The 13,532-nt window shown below is 47.4% G+C and overlaps 1 protein-coding gene across 1 annotated transcript in view; it reads left to right on the forward strand.

Moving 5' to 3' along the window:
- The window catches only part of LOC121271227 (adhesion G protein-coupled receptor L1-like), a 1,693,562-nt gene that overhangs the window by 50,757 nt on the left and 1,629,273 nt on the right, over positions 1-13,532 (forward strand). The window lies entirely within an intron of this gene.

Genomic DNA, 13,532 nt, shown 5'->3' on the forward strand with positions numbered 1-13,532 from the left:
TTTGCTGCTAACCCTTTCTTTCTAACCCTGCTTCACAGCTTCTTTTCAAGGCGTCTTCCTCGTTCCTCCTTTCTTCTCCCTCTTTTTTTCTCCCCGCAGCACAGCAAGAAGAGGATGCCGGCGCCTTTCAGAGCTGTTTTGTGGGGGAATACTGGAGTTTGTTCAGTCTCGTAAAGTGGGGGCTCCTCATAGTTCCCCAACCGTAGCACACGATGTAATCTGATGGATCAAGGTGGCATGTACCCCCACACTCCCACAGCACATGGTGCAGTCTGATACAACCCACCCCATCCCATGCACCACACTGTCTGATAAATCAAGGATCCCAGACACACGTCACATGGTACAGTCGATAGATTGGCAGTCCACACCCCCCGTCACATGTCACATAGTACAGTCTGATAGATTGGTGGTCTACATCCCCCTGTCACATGGTACAGTCTGATAGATTGGCGGTCCACACCCCCCATCACATGTCACATAGTACAGTCTGATAGATTGGCGGTCCACACCACCCCCTTCACAGGTCACATGGTACAGTCTGATAGATTGGCGGTTCCCCCCCCTACCCCGCCCAGTCACACACACCAGGTGCAGGTTTTAAGTGAGGACAGTGCATCACAAGCCTCCGACAGATTCCAAAACTCCCTGTGGCCAAGGCTGCACACTCCGCACAGTTGGCCTTCCGTGTCTGCTCACTAGTGTTTCCTGCTTTTACCTGACCCTGCGAGTTGGCTCTGTCTCCAGACCTGAGAGACCCTCGACAGTCCTCACGTCACTGACTAGAGTCCTCACTGAAGTAGGTTAGGGCCAGACCGCACTCAGCACGGCTGGATACAAGGCTACAGATCTTGTATCCACCGAATGTGAGGGGAGAAAGCTTGGGACATTGCGGGGAGTCAGCTTGAATGGAGCAGAAGCTTTTAGGCCACAATTGGCCACGACCTGTTGGAAATTTTCACACACCCAATTTAATGGTCGGAGCTCTGAAGAAGGAGCAGAGGTTATGCTACAGTTATACAAAGCTGTAGCAGGACCCTGTTTACAGGGGCTGTGATTTCAGTTCTGATCCCCACACCTCAGGAAGGATATATTGGGCGTAGCGCAGATTCTCCAGAATGATACCGGGACTAAAAGGGTTAAGCTACGAGGGACGGTTGTGTAAACGAGGCTGATATTCCCTTGAGCACTGAAGATTAAGGCGCATAAGATGATTTAGAGAAGTTGATAGAGCAGATGGAGAGAAACTATTTCCTCCGATGGAGGTTGGTGGGGGGAGAGCCCAGAACTAGGAGGCATAACCTTAAAGTGGGAGCTAAGCCTTTCGGGGGTGATGTCAGGAAGCACTTCTTTGTATAAAGGGCAGTGGCAATCTGGAACTCGCTCTCCCCAAAAAGTTGTTGAGGTTGGGAGGGAATTGAAAATTTCAAAACTGAGGTTAATAGATTTTTGTCAGGTGAGGCTGTTAAGGGATATGGATCTAAGGTGGGTGGATGGAGTTAAAATGGAGATCAGACATGATCCAGCCGAATGGCAGCACATGTTCGAGGGACCGAATGGCCTCCTTCTGCTGTTCCTGTGTCCCTAGCGGCCAAAAACCTGGAAGCAGCTGATGCCAAATTTTTCCCCAAAAGGCAAAAATCTGGGCCTTGCATTCTGCAACACGGAACTGAAGTGGAAACTGACCCCCGCCCCCAGGATTCAGGCTGGGAGGCGTTTTAGAGGCTAGTGTCCAAGATTCTGTTAGCAAACAGGGGATTACAGGCATCTCAACTTTGTACAACAGGTAACCTGATCAGGGACTTTCAGAGTTTTAAAGGACGCAGTTAGACATAAGCGGAGGAACTATTTCTCCTGGCGGGGGAATGCAGAACAAGGGGGCTGCCTCTGATATCATTTCTGCAGCTTCTTCAGTGAAACTACAGATGGGGGAGCTGAGGTAACTGAGCCTGATGTTGCCAGCTGCCACTTGCCTCTGCCATCAGGGGCACTGAAGGCATCATCCGGTTAGTAGCGCTCTCGCCTCAGAGTCAGAGAGTCCTGGGCTTGAGGCCCACTCCAGAGACTTGAGAAATGTATTCAGGCTGACACTCCAGCGCATTACTGAGGGAGCGTGCTGCACTGTTGACAGTGTTAAAGCAAGGTTACCATTGAAGTTAAGGTTCCCCTGACACTATTTCGAAGGAGCGTGGTGAAGATCCCCCTGGTTCCTGGTTAACAGGTTGTCTGGCCGTTACCATATTGGGATCTTGCTGTGCACAAATTGTCCACCGCCCACGGCCTATGTTACAACAGTGACTACACTTCAAAACTGTGGTTACCAACTGTAAAGTGCTTCAGGCCATCCTGATATTGTGCAAGGTGCCATATAAATGCAAGTTCTACCTTTCCCTAAAGGAAGCAGACCATTGGGATATTCTGCTCCACCTGTCAGGAACAAACCCTCAGTCCTTCAGCTCCTAGTTTTAGGGTTGACGTACAGATAGGAATTGCATCGCAAACAACAACATGTAATTATATAGAGCCTGTAACACAGCAGAAAATCCCAAAAATACGTCAGGGAGCTGCATTCAAGGATATTAAGCTGAGGTACAGAAACAGGAAGTGGAAGAGGCTCACCAAAAACTTGGGCAAAGTGACAGGTTGAAAAGAGAATCTTAAAGGAAGAAAGAGAGGTAGGGAGGCCCAGGAGCTTAGCAAAGAGAATTCTAGAACCTAGGCAGCTGAAGTAATGGTCACCAATGTTGGGACACAGGGAATGGCAACGTTTATTTATGCCGCAACACTAGGGGGAGCACTTTCTGCACATGTGCAGTTGCAGTCTCTGTCGGTGTGAGTTGCTTGCATTCAAATGACCAAGTTGGCTTCACAGAGACTAACAATAAAGTTCAAGTTACCCATTCTTAGATCCGTGCAATTCTTAACCAAGGGCAAGTTCCTGTATCTAGCCTTCCAATCATTTATCAACTGTTTCCCCTGTAAAACATGCTTCTGACGATTCAGTAAATGATGAAGATATGTGATCGGGAAATTTCAGTAAATGAGATTCCCTATATCCAATGAACTCAGAGGAGAATTGATTGTAATATTTAGCTTAAGGACACTTTTTGGTAGAAATCAATTAAAAAAGTAATTTGATTTTTTTTTTAAAACGCATTACCCAATGTGGGTCTTGGACCCATGTTCCATGGATTGAGAATCCCATTAACTAGTAACTGAGCTAACCAGTGGTGGCGTAGTAATATTGCCACTTGCCTAGTACTCCAGGTACCCAGGGTAATGCTCAGGGGACCTGGGTTTGAAATTTGAAATTCAATAAAAAATCTGGAATTAAAAATCTAAGGATGATCAGGAAATCCTTGTTGTAAGGGAAGAAACCCTAATTAGTTCAATAATGACCCTTTAGGGAAGGATATCTGCTGTCCTTACCTGGTCTGGCCTACATGTGACTCTAGACCCACAGCGATGTGGTTGACCCTTAACTGCCCTCTGAAATAGCCTTGCAAGCCACTCAGTTCTCAAGGGCAATTAGGGACGGGCAACACATGCTGGCCTAGCCAGCGACACCAGCATCCCACAAACAAGTAAAATAGGAAGTCCAGCTGCAAAGACAGAATATAAATGGAAACAGTTCACGTTCAAAGCGATGGTTACAAGTGAGCCAAATTTGCAGACGCCTGAGCGATGGAAGTGGATGGAGTGTGGGACAAATTCTGCTGGAGTCTGCATATTCTGAGCTCCTGTCGTTGATCAGAAAGGTGTCAGGAATGGGCTCACGAGTTCCAGTGTCCACAGTGTGAGCCAAGTGGACACCATGCCACTCTTCCTGACGTCTTTTTAGTCAGTGACAGGAGCTACAGTGAACAGAGAATAGTGAGAAGATTGAATTTACTGCCACTTGGAGCAGTTGCAGTCGATCCCATTGATGGATCAACGATGGAGAAGGGAGTAGAGGGATTTCGGTGCAGGGTGGGAAGAGGCAGATAGAGTGAAAGAGACATGTGCGTACAAACACAGGTATCCAATCTCCAGAAGAATCAATGTAAAATAAATGGCTTTGGGCGCAGGAGCAGAGAGAACTGAGCAAAGTGTGCATAAGTCATTGAAGGTGGCGTGACAGATTGAGGAATTTAAGGCACGGGGATCCTGGCTTTTATAAAAAGCGTAGAGCCCAAAACCCAACAAAGTTGCGATGAAACTTCAACATTGCTTTGGCCTCAGCTGGAGCATTGTGTCCAATCCTGGACACTGCACTTTAGGGAGGGGGTTTGTGAGAGAACGTGGGGAGGATCTAGACCGGGGAGTGAGGAGTTAAGGGGAAGAGAGAGACAATGGGGGAGGGAGGGGGAGGGAGAGCGAGAGAGACAGCTGGAGAGGACAGATGGAGAAACAGAAAAGAGAGAGAGAGGGAGGTGTTTGCTGGTGTACTGGCTTTAGTAAAAACTCACAACAGGTTAACTGGTTCACCTGAAAGTACTGGCGATTTCTGATGATTCCAGTTAATCAGTCACCTCCAGCAGAATCCAGTGGAGACCAGTTCCAAACCAGTTCCACCCAGTTCAGGCAAGTCAAGCCTTGAACTGGTCTGACCTGTTGTTTTCCCCCACTGGCAATAGGGTCACCTGGTTTATTTTTATGCTGTAAATTCTGCTGGGCCTGATAGCACTTGTTTGTTTGTCACAATGAGTGCCCTTCGGGGCTCAAAGTGGCATCTGCTTGCAAACTTCTGCTACAAATTGCAATGGACGCCGTGTTGGTGAGGGCTTTAGCGTGCAGAGCAGGCAGATCGGTGTTGAGCATGGATTGACACCGGTGCTGTCATTCTGGAGCTCAACACTCTGGCTGATGCCCTGCCTTAGTCACACGCAGCTGAACGTGCATTCAGTAGCTGGAAGAAACACTCCAACCGCCTGCTCTATGATTAAAGGCACTGCCGACTACTTGCAGGATAGCTGTTGATTGAGTACTCCTCGCTGTTGGTTTGACTGTACATATGTTGTGCTTTCTAGAGTTCTGTCAAATTTGGAAAGCCTTCAAGGAGTGTTTGACTAAGTGGTTGACAAACCAGATATAGGTGCACTAGTAGGCATTCCCCTTGGAGTACAGTATGACTGAGCAGAGGGCACACGGAGCAGGACAAGGTGCTAGAAGAGGGAGGTGACCTTAACAGCAGGAGAATATAACCATCCAGGGTGTTCGGGGGAGCAAATCGCTCACCTGAATCTCAGCGAGAAACAGTGTGTGAGATGTCGGTGCTTCATGAAGGGTGCTCCACCCCGCTCACTGCTATTGGCCACCTGCTGCAACGACAAATGCAACCCCAGAGAAGGGCAAGTATTACATTGCCAGAGGTTGTGAAGGTGACTATGGGGATGAATTCCTCTGCCGGAGAGAAGCAGACACAGTAAACACGATGGGATTGTAGACTTCCCCATGGCCGTATGACTGTTTGTAAATTGCCTTACAGGCACCGCATGTCAGCCTGATCCTATACCTGAACTGAAAGAAATTCCATTGGCTCGGCTGGTCTGTGACTTTACGCAGCAAATCCCATACGCAGCTCAATGCCCTGTATCCTGGCAGCGGTCATGATACCTTCAATCTGCTTCAGTTAGCTATGCCAGCTGCATTTGTACCAGCGCAGCAAACCAGAGGGTGACTTCCATGTGACAAGGGCTACCTGCCTACCACATGACTTGTGACTCCTGTGCATAACCCATGCACGTGTGCACAGCGTGCGTACAATGAAAGCCATGTTGCCACACGCAATTTGATGGCATGCTGAAACCATGGACTGAATACCCACACGGCTACTGTGACATGGACCCATTCTGTTCCTAGAGTAAATATTATCACTGGTACTAAGGTAGATGCCCACGATGGCACAGGACTAAAACTGAGATGAATGCCAACGCAATATGAGGGTCAATAACACTCTGGCCTGAGGACCGGCCCTACTATTGTACTGGATAATAGTCCCACTGGGGTAAATCTTTTTGAAGAGATTACAGAAAAGGTCAATGAGGGTAATGCTGTTGATGTCGATGTGCATGGACCTCGAAACAGTGCCACACAACAGACTTGTGAGAAGTTATTGCTCATGGAATAAAAGGGACAGTAGTAACATGGATACAAAATTGGCTGAAAAATAGGAAGCAGAGAATAATGGTCAACAGATATATTAATGATCTAGATCTTGGTGTGTGGGGGACAATTTCAAAGTTTGTGGATGATGTGAAGCTTGGGAGTGTTGTGAACTGCGAGGAGGACAATGTGGAATTTCAAAAGGACTTAGGCAAGTTGGTGGAGTGGGCAGATTGGTGGCAGATGAAGTTCAATGCGGAGAAGTGTGAGACAATGCATTTTGGTTGGAAGAATATGGACAGGCAATATAAAATAAGGGGTGAAATTTTGAAGGGGTTACAGGAGCAGAAAGACCTGGGTTTATATGTGCATAGATCATTGAAGGTGACTGAACAGGTGGGGAGAGCAGTTAATAAAGCATATACTATCCTGGGCTTTATTAATAGGGGCATAGAGCAAAGAGGTTATGCTGAATTTATACAAGACTCTCATTAGACCTCAGCTGGAGTATTGTGTACAGTTCTGGGTGCCACACTATAGGATGGATGTGAACATATTGGAGAGAGTGCAGAAAAGATTTATAATAATGGTTCCAGGGGTGAGAAACTTCAGCTATGAGGATAGATTGGAGAGGTCGAGGCTGTTCTCCTTGGACGGAAGGTGGCTGAGAGGAGATTTGATAGAGTTGTTCAAAATCATGAGGGGGCTGGACAGAGTAGATAGGGAGAAACTGTTCCCATTCATAAAAAAAAATCAAGAACGAGTGGGCACAATGTGGATGTTTACCCTAGTTCCAGCGTAGCTATCAATCCAGCAGCTGAACGACTTGCATTTATTTCGTGCCTTTAATGCATAAAAAGATGCTTCAATGGGGCATCGTAAAACAAATGTGATATTAGGGCAGGTGGCCAAAAGCTTGGACAAAAAGATCGGTCTTAAGGAGCATATCAAATGAGGTAAAGAGGTGAAATCAGGGATTTCCAGAGCCTGGGGCTGAGGCAGCTGAAAGCATGGCCACCAATGGTGGAGTAATTAAAATTGGGAATGCTCAAGAGGCAAAGATTGGAAGAGTGCAGAGTTCTCAGAGAGTTGTGGAGCTGGAGGAGATCAGAGAGATGAGGAGCCATGGAGGGAACAAGGATAAGAATTTTAAAATTGGGCCATTGTTCGGCCGGGAGCTGGTGTAGGTCAGTGAGCAGTGGGGTGATGCGTGAGCAGGACTTGGTGCGAATTAGGTCTGGAGCACAGAGTTTGGGTGACCTCAAGTTTACAGAGGGCTGATTGTGTTTAAAATAGTCAAGTCTAGAGGTAACAAAAGTATGGATGAGCGTTTCAGCAGCTGAGACAGAGGCAGAGTTGGATGATGTTATGGAGTTGAGAAAAGGCAGTCTTAATGATGGTTTGGAGATGGTGGTGTCACTGGACGAGTAATCCAGAGGCCCAGGCTAATGCGCTGGGGACATGGGTTCGAATCCCGCCACGGCAACTGGAGGAATTAATAAACCTACAATATGAAGATAGTCTCAATAAGAGTCACCTTGACAACCATCATCAATTGTTGTGAAAAAAACCAGCTGGTTTGCTAATGTCTTTCAGGGAAGGGAATCTGCCATCCTTACCCGGTCTGGCCTACATCTGGCTCCCACAGCAATGTGGTTGACTCTTAACTGCCCTCTGAAATGGCCTAGCAAGCCGTTCGGTTCAGGGACATTTAGGGATGGGCAACAAATGCTGGCCTTGCCAGTGATGTCCACATCCCGTCAAAGAATTAAGGAAAAGGCAACGTGATTGCAAACCCATCTCGGGGTCAAATGTGACCCGAGGCTGTGAACAATCTGGCTCAGCCTCCTCCAGTTGCCAGGAGAGGGATGGAGTTGGTGGGTAGGGAGTGGGATTTGTAGCGGGAAGCAAAGTGGGCGTCAGTCTTCCCGGTACTGAATTGGAGGAAATTTCTGCTCATCCAGTACTCGATGCCAGACGAGGAGTCTGACAATTTAGAGAGAGTGGAGGGGTCAAAAGAGATGGGGGCAGGGTAGAGTTAGATGTCACTGGCTCCTGTCCAGTGTTAATAAATCCAGCATTACTGTGGCTATTAATGCCAGAACCACTTAGGGCTAGTTTTTTATTTGCTGCCCTTTTATTCACCTCTCCCACCACCTCCCCCACCTCCCCTCAGCCAATCAGCCAGCCATCCGTCAGTGCTCGTGCATGTCAGCCCACCAATTACCTGTCAGCCCACCAAATCCGTAATCGAGCAAGTTTCTTGCTGGCAACTGTAATGGGGGCGATGGGATGTCGTGCTTCGTGGGGGGATTCATGGGACTCCCACCTCCCGGTCACTTCATTGGGTGTGTTTGTGGGAGGAAGCGCTTGCATTTATGTCAAGGGAAGGCCATTCGGCCCTTCACCCACTACGCTATTCAACAAGGCCATGGTTGATCTTTTACCTCAATTCCACCTTCCCGCAGTAAAGACACAAGAAGTAAGGGCTAGATAGTAAGAAACAGCGTTTTGCATACCATCAGGACATAACAAAGCGATAGATGATTAATAAAGTAATTTTTGAACTGCGCTCAGCAAGCTCCCACAAATAGCAAGGAGCTAATGACCAGATAATTTGTTTTTTAGAGATGTTGCTTGAGTGATAGTTATTGACCTGGAGAACTCCCCCAATGCTCTTAGAAATCATATCATAAAATGTTTTACATTCACTCTGAGAGGCAGGGGTCACAACTCAAACTCTCATCTGCAAAACAGCACCAGCAGCAGTGCAGCTTTCTCTCAGCATGATCAGTCTAACAGTGCAGCATTCCCCCCAGTACCATTGTGCGTATTTTTACTCTAGTGCCACAGTGGGTATTTTCCCCACGGTCATTGTAGCTGTATTCTCACTGACAGTGTGGGTACTTTATTTACTCCAGTCCCAGTGTGGGTATTTTCCTCACTGCCAGTGTGGGTGTTTTCCCCAGTGCCAGTGTGGATATTTTTACTCCAGTGTCAGTGTGGGTATTTTTACTCCAGTGACAGTGTGGGTATTTTCCTCAGTGCCAGTGTGGGTATTTTTACTCTAGTGCCAGTGAGGGTGTTTTCCCAGCGCCAGTGTGGATATTTTTACTCCAGTGCCAGTGTGGATATTTTCCTCACTGTCAGTGTGGGTATTTTTACTCCAGTGCCAGTGTGGGTATTTTCCTCAGTGCCAGTGTGGGTATATTTACTCCAGTGCCAGTATGGGTTTTCTCCTCAGTGCCAGTGTGGGTATTTTTTACTCCAGTGCCAGTGTGGGTGTTTTCCTCACTGTCAGTGTGGGTTTTTTTCTCAGTGCCAGTGTAGGTGTTTTTACTCCAGTGCTAATGTGGGTATTTTTCCCAGTGCCAGTGTGGGTATTTTTACTCGTTCCAGTGTAGTTATTTTCCCAGTGTCAGCGTGTATATTTTCCCCAGTGCCAATGTGGGTATTCTCCCCAGTGCCAATGTGGGTATTCCCTCCAGTGCCAATGTAGGCTTTTAGGGTTTACTCAGGCTATCTCAGTCCTTGAGTGGCTAATTTCTTTTTTCTCTTCTTGGCTGGTGCAGACATGATGGGCTGAATGGCCTCTTTCTGCACTGTAATTTTTCTATGTTCATGTTCTTCACTAGCTGTGATTTGCAAAACCATAAAGGGTGGATTTATGAGCTGCATAGAAGGCAACTTGCACAAATCTTTGCAATATATAATAATATAAAATTAGTAGCAGCATAGAATATGGTATAGAGAACTCAATCATGCTCAGAACAAGTAACGCTCCCCTCCTCAGCCCCCGTAATGCCCCCAGCCAGCCACTAGCCTCAGCCTCAGTAATACCCACCTCGTCCTAAACCTTAGTATTATCCACCTCTCATCCTCATCGTCAGGAACGTCCCCTCCCTCACCCTATCCTCAACCCTTTCACAATCATGCCTACCCCCAGCCTCGGACTCTGGAGCTCACCACTGCCAGGTATTAGAAGCGAACTGTCCCCATCCCTGCTCCAGTGGAGCTCCCGGTCACCCCTCCATCTCCTCTCCCGCTATCCTCTGCATCCCATGCTCTTTTCTGGACCAGAATGCCGGATTTGCCAGCGTGTATTCTGAGCTACCCATGACCAAAGTCACAAACAGTGTTCATGTTGGGTTTCGAGGAGATGCACAGGTCCCACACCTGAGATCCTGGTGATTGATATTTTTTGATGCTCCAAACCTTCCACTAAATGCTCTGATACATCCTTAACTCTCAGCAAATCTCTCCAAGCACAATTGGAGCTCTCTGTTGGTTGCTTCAAGATGTCCTTTCACTGATCTATAACTGGGCATGGGGCTGGTGTGCTGCTGTGCTAGCATTAACCTATCATCAACACTCTCAGTTCACCCTGTTGCCTGGCATGAGGGAGGGGTGTAAAAGTACCAAGATTGTTTGTGGAGGTTTTCGGAACTGCAGCAACAACTTGCATTGATATAGCACCTACAACATTACACAATGTCCCAAGGCTCCTCTTTCTCTCTCTCTCGCTCTCTCCCCCACCCCCTCTCCAGGTAACATACCTAAAAGGGCATTGGCAACCATGGACTTCCATGTATTGGGCCATGGTCATGCTTAGCAAGGTATTGAAGCAGTGTGCCATTGACTTCTGCAGGTTCTGGTTGACTAGGAGACTCTTCCATCTCTCCCCTCCTGCCATTGCTGTGTGTTGGAAGGATTTACAGGTTGATAATCAGCCTGGTTGGCTGTATTATGAACACACCTTCCTTAACCATCAAGTCCTGGAGTGGAACTTGAACCCAGAGTTTCAGGCTCAAAGGTAGGGACACTACCCACTGCACTACAGCACCTCCCCCTCCAATGTTTCACAACAGCTTTATCAGGCAAGATTTCACTCCATGTCACACATTAGGAGACATTAGGACAGATGACCAAAAGTAATCACTCAAAGAGATAGGTTTTAAGGAACATCTTAAAGGAGAAGAGAGAGAGGGAGAAATTTAGAGAGGGAATTGCAGAGCATAGGACCTTGGCAACTGGGGGTACAGCCGTCAATAGTGTAATGAGGAAAGTCTGTTGAACGTTTGTTGGACTTCACTTTAGATTCTCAGCTAGAATGTGGGAAAAGGGGTCACAGCTCAGTGTGGGTCAGACGGGGTCCCTGGTCCCTGGTCCCTGGTCCCTATTAAACCTTTGGCTCCTCTTCTTGTCTGCAGTGACGTTGGCGTCAGTCACTGAGGGTCAGAGTACCATGACCGTCTTCTCATAACTAGAGAAGGACAAGTGAAAGAGCTCTACTGGGGAGGGGGATACAGAGAGACAAGGGGGGGGCGTACAAATATGGAAAAGCGCATGGACACATGAAAGTGCAGACATAGGAGATAGGAAACGGATATGCAGGAGAGAAAGCAGGAAGAAATAGGTTACATAGAGGCAAACATAGCAGAAGAGCACAGGCGAATGAAAACTGATGGACTTGGTGCCCTCTCCTCTATTTGCCCCATACTCTATCTGCTTATGTCCTCTCAGTATTCAGCATTGGCTGGTGTTTTGCAGCCTGAAATGTGAAAGTAAGATGTTTGGCAGGTGCAGGGACCATGTAAAGGGACTGTGTAATATCAATTTACCTCTTCTGCAGTAACTTTATGAAAGGATACATCTCAAAACATTTCAGGGCACTTCACCAAACAGTCACAAGTAAACTTCAAGCATTAGTTAGTGGAAAGGTTAGGGGATGTGAGTCATGAAGTAGTTTTGAGGAGCCTTTGGAAGGTGGAGGGGAATGTAGCAAGGGGGGGATGGGTTTAGAGAGAACATTCCGGAGAGTTGGGATAGGAAAGGTAAAAGGCCGCTTGCTGAAGGTGGAACAGAGGGAGGAAGGATACCAGGAAGGAAGAGCAAAGGGCACCAACTGGGATCTCAGGCTGGAGGAGCTTGTAAAGGTGGGGGCGTGGGACCTGGGAGGGCTTTGTCAATGTGGGCAGGGATATTTGACTTTGGCGGCTAAGATGGCAGCAAGGACAAGACTGGTGTTTATTGTAAGGGGAGTGAAATATAAAAGTGGGGGAGTCTTACTGCAGGTGTCCAGGGCCTTGGCGAGATCACATCTGTTATACCACGAACAGCTTTGTTCTCCTTATTTGAAAAAAGTTATACTTGCATTAGAAACAGTCCAGAGAAGGTTCACTTGACTCACTCCTGGGATGAAGGGCTTATCTTATGAAGAATAGTTGGGCCTATACCCACTGGAGTTTAGAAGAACAAGAGGTGACCTTATTGAAACATATAAGATCCTGAGGGGACTTGACAGGGTAGATAATGGGAGGATATTTCTACTTGTGGGAGAGGCTCAAACTAGGAGACACAGTTTAAGAATGAGAATTCTCCCTTTTAAGATGGAAATGCGAGTTATTTTTTCTCTCAGAGGGTTGTTAGTTTGTGGAATTCTCTTTCCCAGAGACCATTCGAGGTTGGGTCCTTGAATATATTCAAGGCTGATTTAGATAGATTTTTGAGAGACAAGGGAGCCAAGGTTATGGGGGACAGACAGGAAAGTGGAGTTGAGACCACAGCCAGATCAGCCATGATCTTATTGAATGGTGGAGCAGGCTAGAAGGGCTGAATGGCCTACTCCTGCCCTTAAGCCTGGTGTTCCTATGATAGCAATGTAGCGCAGTCTGCAATAGGATGTAGGTGACAGCAAGTTGGAGTTTGGGTCTTGGTCAAAGAAGTAGGTTTCCAGGGGTATCTTCTTGGAGAAAGGGAGAGCGGAGAGAGGGGGAAAGATTTAAGGTAGGAATTCCAGAGTTCAGAAGCTGAGGAGCTGAAGGCCTGGGCACAATGGTGGAGCGATGAAAATTGAAGATGTGCAAAAGGACAGAATTGGAGGAGTGCAGACATCTGAGAGGATTATAAGGCAGGAGGAGGTGACAGAGGTAGGAAAGGGTGAGGTCAGGGAGGGGTCTGAAAACAAAGGTGAGCATGTTAAATTCAAGGTAGCGTGGAGACTGGAAGCCAAGATGGGTTTGCAAGCATAGGTGTAAACAGAACGCGGTGTAGACTAGGACCTGGGCAGCTGAGACCAAGCCTACCTGGGTGCCCAGATGGGAGGTTAGCCAGCAGAACTTTGAGCCAAGCCTGGAGGTAAAAAAAGGTATGTGTTCAGATATGCCTTGTTTAATTCATTCTGACTGAACGAGGGGAGGGGATCATTGAAGGAGAATAAATGAGGGGCCAGCACAGTTTCAGCCATGGTGAGTTTTCTAACTTGTCCTTGGCTTTAAACCAGACAAGAACTGGATAGGGTACGTCCAAGGATACTGAGGTAAACGAGGAAGGAAATTGCGGAAGTGCTGGTCATAATCTCCCAATCTGCCTTCGAAATGGGGATGGTGCCAGAAGACTGCAGAATTGCAACTTGTGGCATCCTCGTTCAAAAAAGTGCAAGGCTAAGC

The sequence above is a fragment of the Carcharodon carcharias genome, chromosome 30 (assembly GCF_017639515.1).
Source record: "Carcharodon carcharias isolate sCarCar2 chromosome 30, sCarCar2.pri, whole genome shotgun sequence".
NCBI lineage: Eukaryota > Metazoa > Chordata > Chondrichthyes > Lamniformes > Lamnidae > Carcharodon > Carcharodon carcharias.